Here is a 21,177-nt window from a genome sequence, read left to right as displayed (position 1 = left end):
TAGCTGCTGCTGTTACTGTGCCTGCAATCCCACACGGTCAGGGCTAGCACAGGGTTCGTGGGGGCCTCGGCAGAGGCTGGGGCGAGGGAAGGGCTGGTGGGGGGCTGAGGTGGGGCTCTCGAGGCAGTAACTAGTATTAATGGACCTGCAGTAATTCCTGTGTGTTCAGAGACAGTGCCTGGGAACTCCTTAGCATGCGAGGTTTGAGGACGTTACTTTAGCAGTGCTGAATGGGGAGCTGATGGCTGTGGAAGTTGTTGGCTGGTTGCAGCCGTGGGCAGCCCCAGGCATCGCACTGCTGTCGCTGTGCGTGGCTGTGCTGCGGGTGGCTGGCAGGTCTTTGTCTTTTTGCCTTCTGGACCTTTCCTGACCTCGTCCTCACGATAACAACAGTGTTACCAGTTGTGTGTAGTGCAGGTGATATGTACGTGGGCCCTTGTAAGTTCTGTGTAGTGAAGATGGGCCCAACTTTGGCCCTGTATACACGCCAGTATAATCAACCCAAAATGCTGTCTCTGACTTCTTTTTAGGACATTAAACAATGCCATAAAACCGTATTAATTGAATTATATTAGCCATCCTTGCTGGGATTCTAGTGCCAGGCTTCAGCCTGCTGTGGCCTGTTGGGGCCGCCCGTGGGTGGGTGCTCTCACAAGACCCCCGGGGCCAAGCAGGGCAGTCGGGGGCTCGCTGGAGGAGCAGCCGGGGTTGTGGTGTGCCTCAGCGCTGCCCCTGCCTGCTCTGCATTGACTTGGGGCTGCTTCTGGGTTCTGCAAACGTCATCGGGGTGGTGTGCTTCAAAATATTCCTGGTGTCAGCAACACAACCGCTACCCCACGTTTTAACAATAAGCTGATGCTCCTTATCAAGTCGTCCTGAAATTAGTCAGCCTTGCTACAGTCTGCTCTGCAACAGGTTCGTCCTTGTCAATGAAATTTTGATTGCAATTGAACATTAATTGCCATCAGTGCAAATGCCAGTATGTAAACAAAGTTCTTTCCCAATTCTTCAGCTCCTCTTTGGAGGGCTCGGACACAGTACATGCTTCATCCACCATGCCCCGCTGCCTCTTGCAAGCTTTGTGTTTTTTTAATGAGTCTCACGTTAGTTTATATGAAATTTTGTAACACTGAAAGTAAGCACGGCTATGGTTATCGTGGCAGTAGTAAAATTTCCTCCTCCTGTTGCAGAGCACCCGCTCAGCCTTGCTTTAGCTCGCGTTTAGCAGCAGCGTTTGTCAGCAGAGAAGCCCCCTCCCCTTCCCACATTTATTTCCATGGTAACCCGTGGAAGGCATTCTGCAGCCTCAAAACTACTTTTGCTCTTTCATCATGCAAGCTGGCATTGTCAAGGGCTGAGTGTATTCCTACAGCTCTGAATGAATATAAAAAAAAAAAAAAAAAAGGCTGAATTTGGATGGGCAGTTGTTATTTGGGAGGCCCTACGGCAGGAAAGAACAGGCAACCTTCAAGTGACCTAGTGTCTGTACGTGGCTTAGTAAGGAAAAACAGTCTTGCTTCATTAATTGATTAACTTGGAGGGTGGTGGTTATCAGAATTATCATTCTGTGAAGTGAATGTGGCAATTTCCTGAAACAGCTTCAAGGTAGGGGGGAAAACGGGCAGATGGCTGGCCAGGCTTTGCTGGTGAGCTGCTGGTAAGCTTGCATGCTGTGATCTGTTGCAAACTGTGCTTTCTCGTGGGTTCTTTAATGTCTTTTCAGGTACCGTTTAGAAAATGGTGTCTTTACAAATGCCTGCTCTTTGACTGTATAATGCATTTGCCTTTTATTGGTGTAGAAGTGGGCATATTTAGCGGCATTTAGCAATGCGTGGTCGGTGTGAGCAATGTAGAAGCTGGTAGTAAAGCGTTTGCTGTGTTCCCTGCTGTAATGAGCTGGATTGATTTTATGATCTCTTTGCGTGCTTCCTAAAATCCGTATTTATGCAGCATTTGCGTGGGGATGTTGAGAGGATTTGATTATATTTGAGCAGGCTAAGGCTATTTGATTGCTGTGTGTGATAAGAGTGGCATGTGGAACTGGTAGTAGTTTGTAAAAGAAAACCAATTGCTTGCAAACAGTCTCTGCAAATCGAGAAGAAAGAAATGATGTTGTAAGTAATGATTTTTTAAATACTCTGAAAGCAGAAACTTGTCTGATGTAAGCATTGCCAGAAACATTTCAAACATATCCTGATCTTGTTTGATGAAATCAATTTGGCAGATTATTATTCTTAATTTTCTGCTTATATCTGTTTTCATGTTATCTGAGTGCATGAATCATAATGCAGTAATAGTGTTTATTAAAATATTTGAGGGATACTGTCTGATCAAAGAATTGTGTTGTCATTTCATTGGCTTGTGGCAAGCTGGCAGGATTTTTGTTTTTCCCTGCATTATTTGGTTGGGGAAGGGTGAAAATGTAGCTTTCTTCTAAATATGTCTGAAGTACATAATGGCTGTGAAGTCACCATGACAACATGGGGACCAGGATCAGATTCTCCCTCCACCCCTTCTCCATTTGGTTGCTTTCTAAGTATTAATGCATTTCCTGAGATCTTTGAGGGAACAGGATCTCACAGCTCCTGCAGGTTCAGTACTTTTGGTGTTATCCAGCTTTTAGGGTATCCTATGTTTGTAGGGCTTTCTGGTTAAGCGCTATCCAATAGCTGTAATTCGCTGTGCAGCTAAGGTGGGAGCTAAAAAAGGACAGGAGCACCTGCAGCAGGAGCTAGGTGTCTGCATCTCCCGTGGTGCCAGTGTTGCAGCCCTGAGAACAGACTGATGGTCCTGGGGCTCCCTGTGTTGTAGCAGCATCACCACGTGCCTGGGGACTTCTGAAAGCTGTGTGTGCGCATATGTGTAAGGGCATCTCCGTTCAGACAAGGATGGAGTCTGACTTGAGCTACGGGATGGGAAGAAAAAGCCAGGTCATACTGAAGAGACGAACGGCTCTTTCACCCTTTGCTGAGGGTGCTGAATGCACCTCCCAGATGAGAGGAGCTTTTTGCGAGACATGGTGCGGGCTGTTCTTCCCACTTGCTGGGACTTAGTAAAGATATTTTCTCCAGGGTAAAGTGAAATCTGCGTGCAGTTCCTCTCTCTGTCCTCACCTTGTGCAAGGGCTGGACTGTACAGGAGGCTTCAAGCTCTTCTGAAGTGCCAGCACCCTGCAGAAAGGAATGAAAGACCAGCTTAGAGGGTGCACAGGAAAGGCAGCGACTGTGGCATAGGGGTTCAGAGGCTCTTTTGGGAGTGGTGGTGGGAGAGCCTCTGGATTGCTGTCTCCAGTCCCACAGTCCCCCGTTGGCACGTGCATGGACCGAGACAGCTGCGTACGCTGTAGTTAGTGTTTGGGGTGACCCAGCTCCCATACCTCAGGGATCAGACACCTTATCAGGAGGTCTTTCCCTAGTGGTGCCATCTGCCTCCTCTCAGCAAGGTTTGTAGGATGGAAGTGGTGGTGTTTGCTTCATATTTGTAACGGAAACCTGTGTAATTTGTAGGGAGTTTGGTGAAATAACATGTAGTAGTAGATGTTCTGTGGAGATGATGAAGGTGATGTTTCCTTGTCAGCAGAGAAGGGTAATTAAACACTTTTAAGATACCTTCATACTTCTTGAGGGAAAAAAATAAAACACGCCGTAATGTAAAAATCATTGTAATGGTCTCTTGTGCCTTATCATATGTAAATCTCAAGAAGCATACTGCCTTTGACATCTTCCTCGAACATATGGGTTTAGTTGCTCTTGTGGCAGAGTTGTGAGTGTGTTTCAGTATTACATCAACAAAAAGCAAATGCAACATGACAGAGACTTTTGTCCTTGTCATATTACTGTACCTTCCTGACACGAGAAAATGAAGTTCTGCAGGTTTTCCCCTCCACTCCCATCAATCTGAAGTTTTATTTGCTGCCAGGTGAATGATATAATGACTTATTATTATTATTATTATTTGAAAGAGTGTTGAGTCCTGTCTAACGCTGGGGCTGAAGTTTCAAGTAAAGTTTAACAGGAATTATCTGGAGCTGGGGAGGGAGAATGGTGCCCTTTGAAGAGCCGCATGTCTACGTGATGCTGCCTATTTCCCCTTCTTGTTCATATTACCTGATGGTATCACTTTGCATATAGCAACCGTGCAGCAAATCCAGTCCTTTGGAAATTCATCTTGAGTATCTGAGAAAAGATTTCATTTGAGCCAGAGGCTCAAAACAATGAGATAAATCAGTGAGGAGAACAAGTAAGAGCAAGAGTCTCATGGAGTTGGGTTATACAGACTTTTGTGGTTACATAACTTGCTTTCAAGAGCCTTAAAGTTAGGAAACATACCGTAAGTGCTAGAGGCAAAAACTTGAAAGTCATGAATTTGGGAATAGCATTAAAAAAAAAAAAAAAAAAAAAAAAAAAAAAAAAGACCAGAAACATCTAACAGATCTCAGCTGCTCCCATCACTCCCTTTGCATCTTCTCTGCTTTGTGTACCTAGAAATACTGGAGTTAAACCCGGCAATTGTGTCAATTGAATTATTTTCTGAGTGAACCAGGAGGATCATTGTCTGGGTTTTAGGAGTAAGTTACTCTCTTGTATGCCCAGGGTTTGAGCCAAGCGTGGTTCTGTAAGGAAATCCAAACCAAAAGAAATCCCTGTGGATATCTGAAGGTCCAGTGGGGTAGGGCAGATTGACGGCCTATGTGTCATTGCAGCATTCCTGGTATTTCAGGCTCCTGGAGATTGAAATGATGCTTTTTACTCCATGTCAAGTTTCCAGTATTGTTTTAAGAGCCCACTAACACTCACCTCAAACCAACATATTTGTATGATTGTTTTCTATTATTTTTTTCCCATTTTAAGTGGAGTAAGCAAAGGCTTGCTTTCGGGCTTCTCAGGTACAGAATAGGATCATGTGTTTTTTGGTATCTTTCTAGGAACAACCTATGTTTGCCCTGTGTGCTAGCTTGCAATGTAATCCTTCTCCTTGGTCTTTCCCTAACACATGGGCAGTGCTGGTGCATGGACTGCCACAAAGAAACTTGTCCAAGGTCCAAAAATTCTTTCCAAGTTATAGGATGTACCTCACACCCTACACCAAAATCAGCAAACCCAACATAGTGGGTGAATTCATTGTTAAAATTCAATCCTGTTTTTACAGAAATATTGATCTTTTGTTTAAAAAAAAAAAAAAAAAAAAAGTTTCTACATCTGTATGTTCCAATGGGAAACCCAGATGGAGCATCTTCACTTAAACATGGAATTGGTTTGTTTTATTCCTACTAAAAATACAGATGTGGCATTAAGACAAATAAAAGCCACCCACAAAGTGATAAGTTTGGAATAAATGGTCCACTGAAGGAACTGTATGTCTCAACCTCTTTGGTTTAGCAACAACTAGTCGGTTTTAACATGGGTTAAATTCTACAAACAAATGGCCAAAATGCCATGGTCTGAAAAGGCAGAAAGATGAAACCGGTTATTTTGTTTGTAGATGTAACTTAAAAAGCAAATACAAGGAACGAAACTAATTTTAAAATGTTTTTCAATACTTCTGGTTCTCACTGAAAGTATTTCATTGAACAACAAGAAAAAAATTCTCAATATTTTTCCATGCCATTAGACAACAGTGATTGACATGCAGGGTTTCTGCATGCTGGCCGGTGGTGGTGCTGCGAGCTGGGGCACTGCCCGAGCAGCCGCGCTGTGCTGTGGCGAGGTAGGAAAAGGCTCAGGGCCCAGTTCCACTTGAGCTGAATTAATCCGCAGCTGGGTCATTTTATTGACCTGAAATAACTTTATACCTGAGAATAATGCAGTGCTTGTGGTGGAGGGGGCAGGACAGGAGAACTCCTCGTTTTGGCAGGACAGCGAGATGAGGTTACGTGTAGTATAAAATTGCATCTTTAGAGCCACTGTCAGCATCTTGCACCTGTGTTAAATTCTGCCCTCTAACACGGGACTTTCTATTTCTTTCTGCTGTTGCATGTTGGGTGTTGTTTGTGAAAATGTACGTTTTTGGAAATGTCAGAGAAGCAGGGCGAACGGCAATTGCCACTAACATGGAAAGAGATGCAAGACACAGAAGACTTAAGGGAGTTCACAGCCTGATCCCGCAAGGTGTTGTTTCCCTAAAAAAAGGAGTAACATAGTGGTCTTCTGGTTATTTTAAGCAGTCTGGACTGAGAGATGCCGAGCAGGAGGTTCAGTTCTTGGTAGGATTGGGCCCTTAAAGAGTTAAACGCACAGAAGTACTAATCAGTGAATATTTAGGTCATGGAGGACTGCGACTAGAGAAAGACTGAACATTTCTGACAGCTGGTGGGTTTTAGTTGGGTAAGAGAGTACTGGAGAGTATTTTCTGCCTGGTGTTAACACTGCAGCTTGAGTTTCTAACTATGCTTGCTGCTGCGTTTGCGTTAGCTGTGCTTTGCAGCAGGTGAGGTGTGGAAGGGCTCCGAGTGGACTTTCAGGAATCAGTATTTGTGTCTTTCGTCACAGCCTGCAGCCCTCCTCGGAGCTGGGTTCCTAAGAATAGTGGAAGTTTTGAAGATTAAGTATGAGTATTTTGTTGTCTTTTTGGGGCAATGCTTGCAAAAGTTCACAGCTTACTTTCTGTGGGGCTCTGGCCCCTAAACCATTTCTCAACCATATTTGTAGTCACCGCTTTGAAAACTGCGGGTGGGATGTTAGCATGGCCCATGCTGTAATTGTCATCCTGTGAGCAGTCCCAGGGATGGCTCTGTGTCTTGCCATTTCCATGCTCAGCCTTGAAAGCTTTCACTTGGACCCAGGGCGAGGTCTGCAGGACTCAGGTGCGGCCTGCCGCGTCCGCCCTCTGCCCTGGCAGATCCACCACAGAAGCTCAGGGTGACTGCGGCTGTGTTAACAGTTCTCAGGGAAGGCTTCCACCTGAGCATGGACGTGCAGGACGGCTGTAAAACCACGGAGCAGGACGCAGAGGTCTCAGTAGCAAGGTGAGAGAGGGGCTGGGCCGCGGCGGTGCGCCATGGCGGGAGAGGCGCGAGGCCGCAGGGCACCGCCTGGATGGGCACCGCTCTCCTTTAAGCTGCTTGGCCGCTGAGCCAGCCTGAGGGAGGCAGGGTTTGGTGCTCAGGGACATCTCCGTGGGTGATGCTTAGCGGCAGGGCGGTGTTATTAGGGCTGCCTTTATGGTTGGTGTCTCTACACACTTGGGAAAAGCAGGGCACAAATGGGGAAGGGACACAAACACTTCCCCCTCTAGCAGTGCCACCACAAGTGCCCATGTTTCTGGGAGGGTGAGATTCGTTTTGGAAGCAGCTTTATTTCATGCCTTTGGTTATTCTGCTAGGATTTTATAGATTGTCATTTGGTGAAAGTAATCCTCAGTAATTAATTCTTTTCTCATCACTGGACTTCATGTTTCTAATTAGTTTCTTCTCTGCTTCAGGAGATGATTATCTATATTTGGAATGTGTATTTTTTTTTCACTTTGTTTAAAATTGCTCAAACTATGCTATTATCACCAGTGTTCATGGGAAATTAAAAACAGCGTATAGGTGTAAGCCCTGAGTGGTCCCCAAGTCCCTCTGCACTCATGCTTAGCAAGGTAACTTTAAAATGTCAAGAGAAGACAGGCAGATATTCCCATTAATGTGGGAATGTTTTCTCCCAGTTTCTCATATAACCAGGAAAGTGGAGTTATATGTGTTTTTTAACTTTAAAGTAAAAATTAATGCCAGGTACATTACTGTATAAACTGTAACTTTCCCGTCTTCCTGCTTTTACAATAATCTCATTGGCAATCATTTCCAGAATGGATAGATTAAGGCAGGGGCATCACTGGTTAGATTAAATGCTGTCACCTTTGCAACTGAGAAAGACAAAACGTTCACAAAATTCAAGTGTAGCCGTATCTAGAGTATTCTTGAAATAAAGAATTTTAAGAGCATATCTATAACCTTGATTTGAAAGATTGCTCTTTTATGGGAGAATAAGTAATTTCTGCCCCGTGCATTTTCTGAGCAGCAGTCTCTTGTACCTGTTCTTAGCAGAGTTTTCTGATGGAAATGTTTCATTACCTTTCTTTTGTTATTGTTTTTAAAATGTAGAAATGCAGTCTGGCAGTCTGGAGTCCTGAAGTAGTCAGCTGACAGTGAGATTACCTAACCAATACTTCCTAAGGTATTCTTGCACTCATGTGTGTATTGTGTACCCGAAGCCCAGCAGCTGGGATGAATGTGCATTTTTATGTTTGAGGTAGGGGGAGGGAAGAGTAAGAGAATATTTCAAAGTAGGGTAAATCCTCATCCTTTATCCCTCTACAGTTAGGAATGAACTAAAGAGTTCTCTCAAATAGTATGGGAATGTGTTTATTAAATTAATGTGAAATGGGCTTATCTCTAAGCCACTTATTTAGATCTAGAGGGACATGCAAGTCTCAGACTGTGTGTGTCTGCTGACAGTTTGAACCATGCCCAGAGAGAAGGGGTGAAGTCTGTGGTGTCAGAAGGCAATGTCATACACTGTGTGGTTTGGGTAAAAATGCGGTCAGGTGGGGAGAAAGATGTCTATTGACTTTAAAGGAAAAAAAAAGTCAGAGGAAAAGCATTAAAAAAAAAAAAATGAAGCTCTGTGTGTTGGGAGCTTTTTGCAGATGATTTTTTCTGCTGAAAACAGTGGTGGCTGGCATTTTTTTTTATCTGTTGGCTGAGTTGTCAAATGAAATAATGAAATAAATAGAGGGAAATTGTATAATGTGCTTTTATCATTGACCTTAATTTCATTCACTGCAACTTTTTTTTTTTTTTTTCTACATCCTGTTGTCTCCATGGTATGGTTCATGGTGAAAACCTACATTTAAAGCAGGTAATGTTTTCATCCTTGTGTAATTTGTGCAGTGTTTATGCATCAAAATTCACAGTTCCATGGACAAAAAAAGTTCCATGGACACAGAAGATTATTTTCTTGGAAAGGTGTTTGTGCATTGTGCTCTGGGTGTGATTGGCTAGAGATTAACTTTCCAGTCCATGCTTGCTGGACTCTTATCAGTTAAACCAGTTAAACTCTGGACTTGCTCACCATTTGGGAGTACTTAAAGGGAATGGCAGGAATGCACGCTGTGGTTGGGATGATGTTCGGGATCTGAAAGGTAAGTGTGGTCTTTGGCTGTGTGTCAGGGCGCAGGGTGCTCAGCGGGCAATAGCTGCTATTGCAGCCAGAAGTTATTACAGGGCAGCTGTCTGCAAATTGCAGAATGTTAGCCCCAAATGAGTTCCACCCTGCCAAATCTGCGGAGCTTCTGGGCCAAATTTTGACTAGGGAAGTCATCATGGAGGAAAAGTTCAGATGCATCTTTTGCAGAGTTGAATTAAACATAACTTTGCCACAGGTTTAGTTGTAATAATAGTAAAAATTAGATTGAATGAATGAATGGGCTAACAATAGCAACCTAAGGGTAGCAGATTTCATGTTTTCATTGATCCCTGGACAATTGAGCTTCATTCATATTGAGTTTTCTACCTCACTACTTACTGTTCCTCAACACAGTGATGCACAATGTAGGCAATTGGGTTTTGCAAGTCAGTATTTGTTTCTTGCAATGATAAAATATTGCTTTCTTGTTTATCCTCCTCTGATCATTCCACTATGAATACTTTCTTTGGTGGTATAGATTACATTGCTTTCAAGCTTGGTAATTGCATCATCTTCAATGTGCAGTAAAATTTAAGCCATTGTCCATCCAGTGAGGACTGTCTGCTGATGAATAGCTGCATTCTCTGGTACTCAAACTCGCTCCAATTCATCTGTGAAGAATTGGATTTGGGATGTTAATTATCCAGACAAATCAGCAATTGGTTTAAAGCATTGTTAAGGACAAAGCAAAGAATAAATAGCTTCTGCAAAATATGGCATTGTGAAATGGCACTGATGCTAGCTGCTGTGATTTGTCTGTGTGGCTCTGAAAGCCTTGTGCAGAAACATAAGCTTAGCTTTTTGAGATAATTATCAATAGTGAATACTAACCTATTTCTATCTCTGTGTTAAAAGACAAAAGAAAAAATCATTATGTGCTCTGTAAAAATAAACAAACAAAGGCAAGCTAATTCAAACTTTGGCAGTCCTTCTCCAAAGTTTCATAGATTTCCAGGTTTGTGGTTTTATGCTATACAATAAATGTTTGCAAGGTGGGGATCCAGTCCTGAGAGCTGTGTTGAAGTGAACTGCATGTTGGAAGAAGTTTGGGAGTCAGACTGAGGGGAATGAGGATGTGTGCATATATGTATGGATGTATGTACATTTAAGCTACAGTAATGACAGGAGTGATCCAGCTCACAAATTTATTCTGCTGTAGAAAGCTTGTGAGAAAGGAGGTGAATGCCCATATAAAATAGATTTGTGACCTTATGAATGGTATGTTATGCTCATGTGTAGATAATGAACTCATTCTTGTTTGAGGCATATTTCCTAACATAAGAATAACCTTGAAAGTTTGTTAATCTAAGAAATTGATGCAAATGGTTATGTGATATACGCAAGGTCTTTTGGTTGTGGATGAGTGCTGTTTATAAGAGAGTTTTACTTCTGCTTAGTGAGACTTGCCTCCGCTCAGTTCATACAAGAAACGTTTAATCTTTATTAGAAAACAGAACATTTCAGAAATCTCTAGGAATGAATTTTCTTTCCAATTTTAACCTTGGAGTCAAGTGAGAAAATAGATTAATGCTGCCTCTGTATGTTACCACCTCTCTGTGTAGTTTCACAGTGGTTAACGGGTGAGCTGCTAGCCTGCCCCAATTTTGAGATAAAACGTGTCAGTTTGAGGTTGCCTGTTCTCTGTGATCACCCAGGCAGCGATGGCAAGCTTTCCGAGGAGGCAGTAATATGTTAAGCTGCAGTGACGAGGGCACCCATACTCTGAGTGAATTTTCGAATGAATCCAAGTTTTGCTGGTGCTCTGTCCTGCTTGGAGTCAGAATCCGAGGGGGGAGGAAGCTGGTTGTTTTTCTTGGTGGGAAATCTTTGCCTGTGTTTCTTCCTGTCACTTGCTGACTTCTGGAGCTCTTATTGGTAATACCCATCGTATGATGCAAATTTAGATAGGATATGGGTTTGGACCTAACGAAAATGGAATGGAAAAAAAAACCATTTACTGCTCAGTAGGTGGTACCACATTGGGGTGACTGCCTGCATCTCTGTAAAATGGTGTGAAGTGCAAATTTAAGTACTCAATTTTTTCAGCCATCTTGCAAAGGAAAATAAAGGTCATCAGTTAAGATTAGATAGGTTCTTACCTACTTTGCCATTCTGCTAGTCACAGGCTGACCTTCCTTCACAGTCCTCTGAGTCTGATACCCTGTTAAAGCTTGTAGCCATTACTGCTTAACACCGGGACTGAGTGTTTCCAAAGCATTGTCTGCTTATTCCAGAGCTCCCAACCCTGTGGTCTCCTTCCTCCCTCAAAAAAGGGGAGAAAAATTAGTCACAGTGGGGACAGAAATGGAGCTTCAGTCCAAGCTAGAATAAATTTCTCAACCCCTTTGCTCCACATTCTCCCTGTTGTCACTGCTGACTGCTGATCACAGGGAGGACTGCGGGGTCAAGTCCTTGTGTGTGGATCCATTTCTCGCTTCCCAGCACAGCACAAGCTCTTTAAGTATTGCACAATGAGTCAGCCAAGGTAGGAACAAGTGTCCTCACCATGCCTCTGCGCTCACTGCTGCAAATGTGCCACGGGGTTGGGTTGCAATGTGTGTGCAGTGTGTTGGGGCATGCTGAAAAAGGCTTATGACAGTCCTTCTTGTATGGCTTTTCCCTGTCCTAGTAGGTTTTCATTCCCAAGGGCAGGGCTTCTAGCCTTTTATCCATCTGTGAAATGTCCTGGAACGCCTGTGGTGTGGTGTAACTGATAATGGTAATGGTCTCGCGAGGCAGGATGCCTCCCTGGGGAGAGCAGAGCTCCTGCCCCCACTGTTCCCTGTGCTTGAAGGCCAGATGGTGGGGACTTAATCGACTCCTTTGCATCCTCTTTGAACACCAAAGCTACTTGATTTGGCAGCCTTGTTACTTCATATGCAGATGTTTATGAGTCCTGCAATTGGCCTTTCAGGTGATTTTTTTTAAATGTTTAAAAATTATATTTTTTTCCAAAAGCCAAAACCCAGTAATTTTAATTCAATGTTATAATTTGTCTCCAACATATCACAGAATTAATTGGGATTTTATACCCTTAAATATAATTCCAATTTAAGTTCTGTGTTCACAGAAGCTAACTTAGTGTTATACCTGTAGCTTTTATATTTGTAATTCTGAAATGTTATGAAATAAAAAGTATGTAATCCTTAAAGAAGGAGAAGCCCAAGCTTATAATACACTTTAGAATATGTGATAAATGGAATTAAAAAGTTGATATTAAAAAAAAAAAAACACAAAACAACACACCTTTATGTAGTTTTCACAGTTAGAATGAATTTCTTGTTTTAACTGTAACCTAACGAGACGATCTTGGAGGTCTTTCCAACCTTAATGATTCTGTGATTCTGGCCGCTGCAGTTCTGTCACCAAATGAAAGCACTGAACTGAAGTATCTGGGGAACCTCTGGGGCCGGGTCACTTACTTTGAGAAGTACATGTGTATACTACGCATGCTAAAATTCTGATATTATTTAGTGGTTTTAGATATTTAAAGAATTCTAAGTTTACCAAAGCATGTATTGAAATCTACTAATTACCACTTGTTAGGGTAGAGAATAACTGTTCGCTAACAGTGTGTGTGTCACACCTAAGTCAGTCACACTTCTCTTTTCCTTTTCGAATCCGTATCCTTGTTCCGGGAGACGGTAGATGAATTTAGTTTTTCTCTATTGTAGATCTTGTGCTCCGTGCCATTCTCTTAAGATAAGCCTGTTGTGTTTATTTTCATAATGCTTACCTTTGGTGAAGCCGTATTACTTTTCCCGTTTTATGTGCACTGCCACGGAGAGCTCTGTCCCGAAGCTGCAGGCTGTGATGGTTGAGGCCCACATCAGGAGATGATCCCAGAAGCAGCTGTCTGGGTGAGGAGCAGTGCGGGGCTGCAGCTGGCTCAGGGCTGGCTCGTGGTGTAGGCTGATGCCGTGGGGTCAGGGTGGGCCTTCAGGCTCTGTCCTGGAAAAGAAGCAAAACTCTGGTGTTAGAGGAGAGGGGAGGAAGGAAAGCCCTTTGTGTTTGTCAGACCTGCGCTGTAGGGAAGAAGAGCCTGTAAGTTAGGAGAAAAGCAAAGTCACCGTGCCCTTTTGTGCATCGGGAGAGCCATAGGTGGCTGTTTGTGGTGAGGAGAAAGTATGGCTACAGCATTTCTGAACAGTCAGTTGGGAAATCGCCCTCAGTGACCCTTGGTAAGGAGCCTTCCGCAGGTCATACTGACCTGAAGAATATGGCAGAGCCCTGGATGTCCTCTTTGTCTTTCTGAAGCACTGTGGTTTAGAGGATGGGTATAAATCTCCTCTCATCTGTGACTGGAAAATCAGAGACATTAACTGGGATTTTTTCCATTTGTCTCTATTTTTTTCCAGTTGCTTTGTCAGTGACCATGCATCCTTCAATGAACAAAATGCAGGATAGGTGGTTCAAGCTCTTCATTATCATTAGTGCAAATGAGCTCTTAAATCAAAAACCACCTCAAACCAATTATTTTGCTTGGTGGTGATGGCTTTTCCTCTGTCCCAGCCCATAGCAGTACCTTCCCAGAGCTTTTCCATCCTGGAGCATGGCTTCAGCTGAACGAGTGTGGAACTGGTGGTTCGCCACCGTGAGGTCTGTCGTGGCTGCAGGACTGCTGGCAGCTCGGGCAAGGGAGCTCTGACAGGAGAGCCAACCATGTCCATTTAACCTGTGGGACTCTTCTTGGTGGCTGTCCCCTTCCTCCTTGGCTTTCTGCAGAGAGAACTGTCCCTGCCTAGCACAGGAGGTGGAAGGACGTTGGCAGTGCAGTGGGCGTGAGTTTATGGAGGCTGGATTTGGAGATGGGGGGTGAAGCCTGAGCTCTGGGCTTCTCTAGTTGGCCCCAGTTTATTTACAAGCACAGTCATGTTGCTTAAAGTGTTTTCTGAGCACTAACTTTGGTGACAAGAAACGTGTTTTTCATGTTTTTTTTCCACACAGACCTCTGGTGGCACTGGGCAGTGCTGGGTGAGCAGCCGTGCCGCAGGCCGGCCTCCTCTGCTTCTGGGGCTGGGGGAGCAGGCTGCGCTGGAGCAAACGCCAGGCCATCATCGGGCGTCATTGCAGTTCCCTGTGGGCTGTTTCCTCTTTTTTATTATTACTGCTGTTCTGTGAAGGGATTTTGAGGCCTCACTGATGCTGAGCAGTGTGCCTCTAAGGAAGCAGAAGGTGTGGAAATTGGAGAGGTATGGCGTTTGGAGGGGTACAGTGTATGTTACTGTCTATTGCTTGATGCTGGCTCGTTTGTTCACCTTAGGTGTGAAATTATGGTTCTAAAAGGTGGCTCATTCAAAGGTGTTTTTCCTTGTGGTGTGATGTTTGCAGCAGTTTAGGCTAACCGGAGCCTATAGAAGATAATACAGCTGATTAAGAAACAACACAACAGCAACAAATTTTTAAACAAAATTTTAATTAACAATTTTTAAACAAAAGTTTACCCATAACCCCTCCTAAGGAATTGATACAACTGTGATGATATAAATAAATCATACTTTGACTGTTGAGGAATATAAGAGATCAGAATTATAAACTCATTGCAAGTCGTTCATTACCTGAACTAAACTTGCAATAATCTTTTTTCATAGTAGAAGAAAATTTGAAAAAAACAAACAAACAAAAAAACAACTCTGTATTTTTCTTAACAGCTTCTGAGTTTCTGTAATCAATCTTATTCTCAAGTCAGTCCATTGTTTCCAGGCATCCTCTCTCCTTAATAATGCAGCTTTGCCAGCAAGCATACATTGTACACATTGAGTGTTCTCCATCAATAAAAGGACAATATGGAATAATGAGGCAGAAATTTCATGAAAACCACTAATTATTGAGACAATGACTGCCATACAATAAATGCTACTTTATGCAATATAATTTTAAACACAACTGTTTAGACATATCCTGAGCAACTAACATAGTTTATAATTATCCTTATCATCTATACACTTATATATGAAAATGCTAGTTGCCAGTTACATTTCTTGTAATGATAGACCAGACTCTTTCTTAGTTTACTTCAGTATTGAAGACTAGCAGTAACAGAAAATGTAAATTGTTTCTGTGGTATTAATTTGAATACACATTCGTGATAATGCTCTGATTCTGAAATTGCAACATGTATATACATGTATATTTCTTTAAAATCATTACTAGCACAGCTGTAATCCAACTTGAGATCATTTATGATGTGCTTTTTCTTTAGAACAAAGATTTAGCAGTAAGTCACAACGATTTTAGCGTTTGTGATTTACAGCATGTCCTTATGGCTTGTAGCTATGGATTTGATGAAAATGTGGTTATAAATAACAGGAGAAATGAAATGGTTGCTACAGATACAGTAAATTAACTGGAGTTTTGTTGGGAAAACCAACAATAGATCTTTTTACTGTAGCTTTTTTCTGTAGTCCATGTTACAGGCCTTTGAGTTGGTGTTAACTTTCTTTGGTGCTTGCCAGGGTGAGATAAATATAAAGGGTGCTTTATACTATCCTGTCTGCTCTGGGATCCAAAATACTGGAGCCAGTTCAGTGGCTTTCACTCTCTTCCAATTTATTTATCCCTGCCTTGTTTTGGTGGAACACCTTTAACCTCTCTGGGTTCTTAATCCTGCTTGTGCTGGAATCCTTAGAGACAGTAGGTCATGGTGTAAAAAAGCACTAATTTAGGCCAAGAAGATGCAAGTGCAAGCAAAGTAACACTTTATGCTCAGTTGCTCCATTTGGAAAGTGCAGGATCCACTTGCGTACCTCCTTGGAAAGGGGAGCAGTGTTGAGCTTGACATCAGGAGTGCCTGGTGCAACATGCCTTCGGAGTAGTCTGTTGGATCTGTATCTGCGGGGCTGGCCTCTGGTGGAAGCAGAGTGCAGAGCCTGAGGCTGCGTGGTGGTGGTAAGGGCTGCTTTCTCTAATCTCTTGTATTTGTTCCAGGAGTGCCGCGGCGTCAGTTCAGTGGAGGTTTGGGATGAGCCTTGTTGCGGGAAGCGGTGCCTTATCAACCACTTTGCTTCCATGTGTACGTTGAGGGTTTCTCAGTGTACCTGAGGTGAGATAGGCGCACCTAACGTTGTTTATCTTAAGTCATGTGTCGTTGGGTAGGAACTGAGAAAAATCAGGCTCTGCTGTACAAAATGAGCAAGCAGTTCAGCAGGGGGGGCAGGCCAGCCTGTGGCGAGCCCAGAAGAAAAGACACCTCTGCTCCTGGGGGCTTGCCAGCTGATGGATCTGTATATCAGTATGTTTATTCTGGTTAAAGTCCCCATGGAGGCCTAAAGCAGTCACAATGAAACATTTCTTATGAGATACTAATGAACAAAATGTTCACACAACCAACAGGTCTTCTATGCAAGAATTGTCTTCCAGCAAACAGGGGAGGGAGCTGCAGCATTTGCAGACATGACTAGAGGTTTGCTGATCCCATTGGCTGAGAAATCGAGGCAGTGGAGCCTGGACCTTTGGTCACCATTGAGGGCTGCCCAGTCTCCAAAAGGTGACATCCAGGACCCAGGTGGCTGGACCTCTCTGAGGCTTCCACAGTGGTGGCTGCACTGCTTCTTAAGGGTTAGGTAAAGTCTGGCTCAGATACATTTGCTCCAGTAGTACCTGTGAGGGCAAGGCCCTTACTTAGTACTCAATCTCAAAGGGAGGAAGGCTACCTAAGTGTTTTAGCTTTCAAATGTGTAGCAGCCAAGTATGATGACTTTGTTTGAGGTACCTCAAAGACTCCATGACCCTGTCGTTTTCTGTAAAGGTAGTATATTTCAAGTAGAGTTACCAAGCAGCAGTAAGAGCTGAAAAATGTTCTCCTTTAATGACTTTCGTGAACTACTGGACATACATTACTGTGAAATTGTTCTGTATTTTGCAGTGAGCAGATCTGCTACCAAAATAGCATATCAGTTTAAGAATGCTCTTTACGCTTTTCAGTAATGAGGCTGACATTTCTTAAATTCTTTAGCACAAAGTGGCCACACCTTATGCTAATGGAGAAGAGCTAGCCCTGCCTGGTAAAGCATAGTTCTCTGGCAAAAACCTGAGCTCTGTTTTACCAACTTTTATTTAGTACCTAAATAGGCTTCTGAATGAGCAGAAGATAATTATTGGTTTACTAAAACCAATAAAACATTTCAGGATTAAAAAAAAAAAAAAGCCAGTTAATTGGGACACTGTTGGAGATGCATTACGCTGTCATTAAATCTTAAGCAAAGGATAATTTTTACTCTCCTTATTGGCTAAATGAGAGTTTGCTCATTGTAGTGTGTGCCATTAAAAAGATTCACAAGCACATCAGCAGAGCAGTGTGAAAGAGTCCTGCATAGTGCTTTTGTCATTAGTAAAAAAATGTAATAAGATTATAGTCTCTGAAGAAATACATGAAGCCCTTTTCGGTGGCACAGTGTTAAAAGAAGGCTGGAGTCTTGATGGTAGTGAGTAGTGTCTGGCTGTTCTCGAGCTTCTGTATTAGTCTTGTAAATCACTGGAGAGTGGGCAGTGTAACACTTCTCCCTCTGATTTTCCTTCCCACTGTATAAATAGTGCTGGGAGCTGCAGATCTGCCATCTTTCTCTTTGTTCTAGGAAGAGAATCCCCGAGACAGTAAATCACACAGATGCAGGTAATCTGAGAGGAACAAACCGAAATGCTTTGGCTGGGATAATTTGTTTGTGTCTAACCTGTGTAAAATCTCTTCAGATTTGTACAGTGATGGATTGCTCTGGCATTGCGGCTCCTGTGTTCAGGCAGGACAGGTGTGAAGTCCTGGGAGTGTTGGTAACTTGAAAAATGCTCTTTGATTTGCATGATCAGTGTAATTGTAAATCAGGACTCTTTCATCATAACGAAAAACCTGTTACCTGTCAAGGAGAAGCATGCTCTGTGTTCATCTGATAAGGTGTCGGGAGCGCTGGGTTGCTCTGCCCGCCTTCCTCTGTCAGGGGTCAGCACCTCCTGCCAGGAGAGGGGCCGTGCTCTAGGCACCTGGGGTCAGTGCGGGCTCGGAGGTGGGCAGAATGATGAAACGGTAGCTTTAGCTTAGGAAATCCATGGTGAAAATGAACTTGGAATTGCAGCTACGTCCTGTGCTTCACCCTTGGTGACCTTCCAGCCAACACCTGGCGCTGCAGACGGGAGCCAAAGGCAGTGGTGTGTGGGGCGGTACCTCTGAGGGACTGGGGGTCCCAGGGCACCCATCCCAGGGCTGTATAAAAAACAGCCAGGCTAACGCTGGAGACTGGAGCTAGATTGAGTTTATAGCCAGAAAAAGGTGGGATGAGAAGTGTGTTTGGGACTGTGAAAGAGGAAGGGGTAGGGAAAGGTAAGTTGAAATGCTGCTGGAGATCGCAGTGGTGGTGTGAGGGAGTATTATTGTAGTATGGGATTGGGAATAAACTGGGGAGAGGAGAGCATTATCTTCCATCTTCTTGCAGAAGAGAAGAAGTGGAATGAGGCGTTATGAATTAATGACTTATGTGTTTCATTATACTTGCGATGAAATACATGAACAAAAATCCAGTTGTCCCTTCCCTGTCTGAAGTGGGCCCCTGCAATGCCTTGAGCTGAACTGGGCCATCTGGGCCTCGCCTGCTACAGGAATTAAGTCTGAAATCTAGTACTGAATTTACACACCTTGTGTCATGCTTCAGGAGAGAAAAACAAGACTTGTGCGCACTGAAGAGATGAGCCTGGCTGCTCTTCACTTCTTGCCTCCTTCTGTGTTGTGGAGGGATGTTGCTTGCCATCGCTGCTGCCTGCCTGAAGTCCCTGGTGTGTGCTGTCCCTGGTAGGGCTTTTGTCCCATGCGGTGTCACTCTAGCTGACATCTGCCCCGGGTTGCCTCTCCTTGCCTTTGTCACTCTTTATGCTGCAAACTTTACATCAGTTAACCTGCTTTCTTCACTAGATGGAAGAGTCAGGTTTTTTCTTCTTTTTCCTTTGATGTTGGTGTCACAGAAAGTTACTGTGCCTATCCTTTTGGCCTAGAGTAATTCAATTAAGCCATTCAGAGGGAAAAGTCAGGCAAATACTTCCTTGAGAAGAGAGAGTTTGTATTGGCCTTTCCTTTTTGCTTTGATAAATCACAAGAAGTTCATAATACTGCCTTCCAGCCGTGGAGATTTATCCTGCCATGTTACTTTCTATATGCCTGAGTGTAGATTTTGCAAAACTGTGGCCAGGCTTGAGAATTGACCGAGTATTCTCCAACACTTGTGCTAGAAATTAAACATTTTTAAAATGGAAAAGCTGTTTCCTGTATTCCTTACAGGAATTTAACTTTAACATTGCATGGCCAAAAGTTGGAAATCAGACCTGGTAAGATGCGTACAGATTCTGAAATGCGGTGGAAATGCTGTCACACTGCAGAAGTTACGGGCAGCCTCCTTTGTCACCAGCTATGGAGACAAAAGCAAGGGTGAGTGATACTCCCTGGAGGCATACAATGTAAGTAAAATTGTAAAGAATTATCTGAGGACACATTTGTCCCAAAAGAGTGGCAAAGAGCTTAATGGTCACTGCTTAGCTAAGGCTGAGAAGCACCCATTCAGTGTGCCATGGTTGTAATAGCCCAGGTGACAGGGTTACAGATGCAGGAACAGAAATCAGAGCTAGAAGCTAAGGTACTTGAAATAAGCCACACCAGAGAACACGACTGCCTAGAAAAGCCCCCCACACAAACCAAAGAACCCACCAGCCTCCCCCAGCCCCCACCTGAACTCCAGCAGCATCCAAGTTCAATTCACCCAGCAGTTTGCTAGCCGAGATCTGATTGCATTTGGAGTTTGCTGCTCTGGGGACTCGTACCCATGGGCAGTGCTTGGATAACGCCGGTGCGTGGTTAGGAGCTGTGGGGCTGGAGGCTGAGGCCGGTGCCGTCCTGCGGGGAGGTTTGGCTGGGCCCCTGCAGGAGGGGAGGTCGGCACCGGGCAGGGTCCTGCAGCTTCCTCGCTGCCCCCACTTATGCAACGGGACGGGGCTGGGATTAAAAGGACAGCCGCATGGTTTTCGTGTTGCTGGTAACCTCAGAAGACCAAGGTAAGCGACTGCAAACTGCGATACCGCATCCTGTTTCATACAGGAAAAGAAAATATTTTTGTGTTTGGGTTTTATCATGCCTATTGTTAGTTCTGACAGGGGAATGTGCTCTGTGGTGCCTTGCTTTGGTTTCTTTCTTATTTTCCTTTTAAGCAAGCATATTTTTGTTCTGTTTATGGCTGTTCTCAGCATGGTTTCTCTGGTCACTACTTCCATTCCTGCAGCCTCTTTTAATCGCCAGTGTCAGGAACCAGCCCTGCTCCCTTTTCCCCGCTGGTTTTCTCCCTTGGTCTCCTCTTCGGGGAGGGTTGGCTTGGCAGCTGCTATAAAACTACTGCTTTTCTGCTAGTGAAAAACGGCCTTCCACGTGGTTAATGATAGATTCAGCTTACTTGTCCTGGAAAGTAGTTCAAAGTTTCTGTCTGCTGTGAGTTGACTCAATTCTGTTACACCCCGGCAGATATTGTCCTTCTGCTGTGGTGTGCATGTGAAATACCCAGACAGTCCTTGAAGAGCCCTGGCGTTGAGCTGGCTGCAGACGGGATGACGGCCAGTTGTATTCAGAGCGACAGAAAAAGCCCCAAACTATCAATGAGTGCCTGGTGGGTTCTGTTGTCTCCTCTTTTCCTTTCCCCACTGTGGGGCTGTGTGTAAGGACTTCCCAGCAGCTGTATGTCTGAGATGTGCTTGTGCTTCTGCCTCTTCTTTTCCTTGTCACGTAGTGAGAGTGAAGATAGCAGCAGGGATTTGTTGTACGCCCCTACCTGGAGAAGTGCCGTAATAAAGAATTATATATGCAGCTCCTTATTTCTGTCATTTGAAGATTTTCTCCTGACATATATAAATATAATTTATGAAATGTAAATATAAAAGCAGAGCAAACACCTGTGAGAATCACGCCTATAGTCAGTACCTGATAGGTGTGTGTGGGAGGAGAGGCTGTGCCCAGCTGTGCAGCACGTCGTCCTGCGGCTGCTTGCTGTGCTGC

The 21,177-nt window shown here is 43.9% G+C and overlaps 1 protein-coding gene across 4 annotated transcripts in view; it reads left to right on the top strand.

Moving 5' to 3' along the window:
* FGD3 (FYVE, RhoGEF and PH domain containing 3) overlaps positions 1-21,177 on the top strand; it is a 109,411-nt gene that overhangs the window by 28,081 nt on the left and 60,153 nt on the right. The window contains exon 1 of one of the 4 annotated variants that reach the window (XM_038186106.2): positions 1,339-1,485. The exons of 2 other annotated variants lie outside the window; for them this stretch is intronic. The gene's annotated coding sequence lies outside the window, so the exon portion shown is untranslated. Of the gene's footprint in view, positions 1-1,338; positions 1,486-1,633; positions 1,658-21,177 lie in introns of those variants that run through there. One more of the 4 variants, XM_072044385.1, reaches the window with a different exon arrangement.

This window comes from Anas platyrhynchos, chromosome 13 (genome assembly GCF_047663525.1).
Source record: "Anas platyrhynchos isolate ZD024472 breed Pekin duck chromosome 13, IASCAAS_PekinDuck_T2T, whole genome shotgun sequence".
In the NCBI taxonomy this organism is placed as follows: domain Eukaryota; kingdom Metazoa; phylum Chordata; class Aves; order Anseriformes; family Anatidae; genus Anas; species Anas platyrhynchos.
This window is presented reverse-complemented; position numbering and strand designations above follow the sequence as displayed.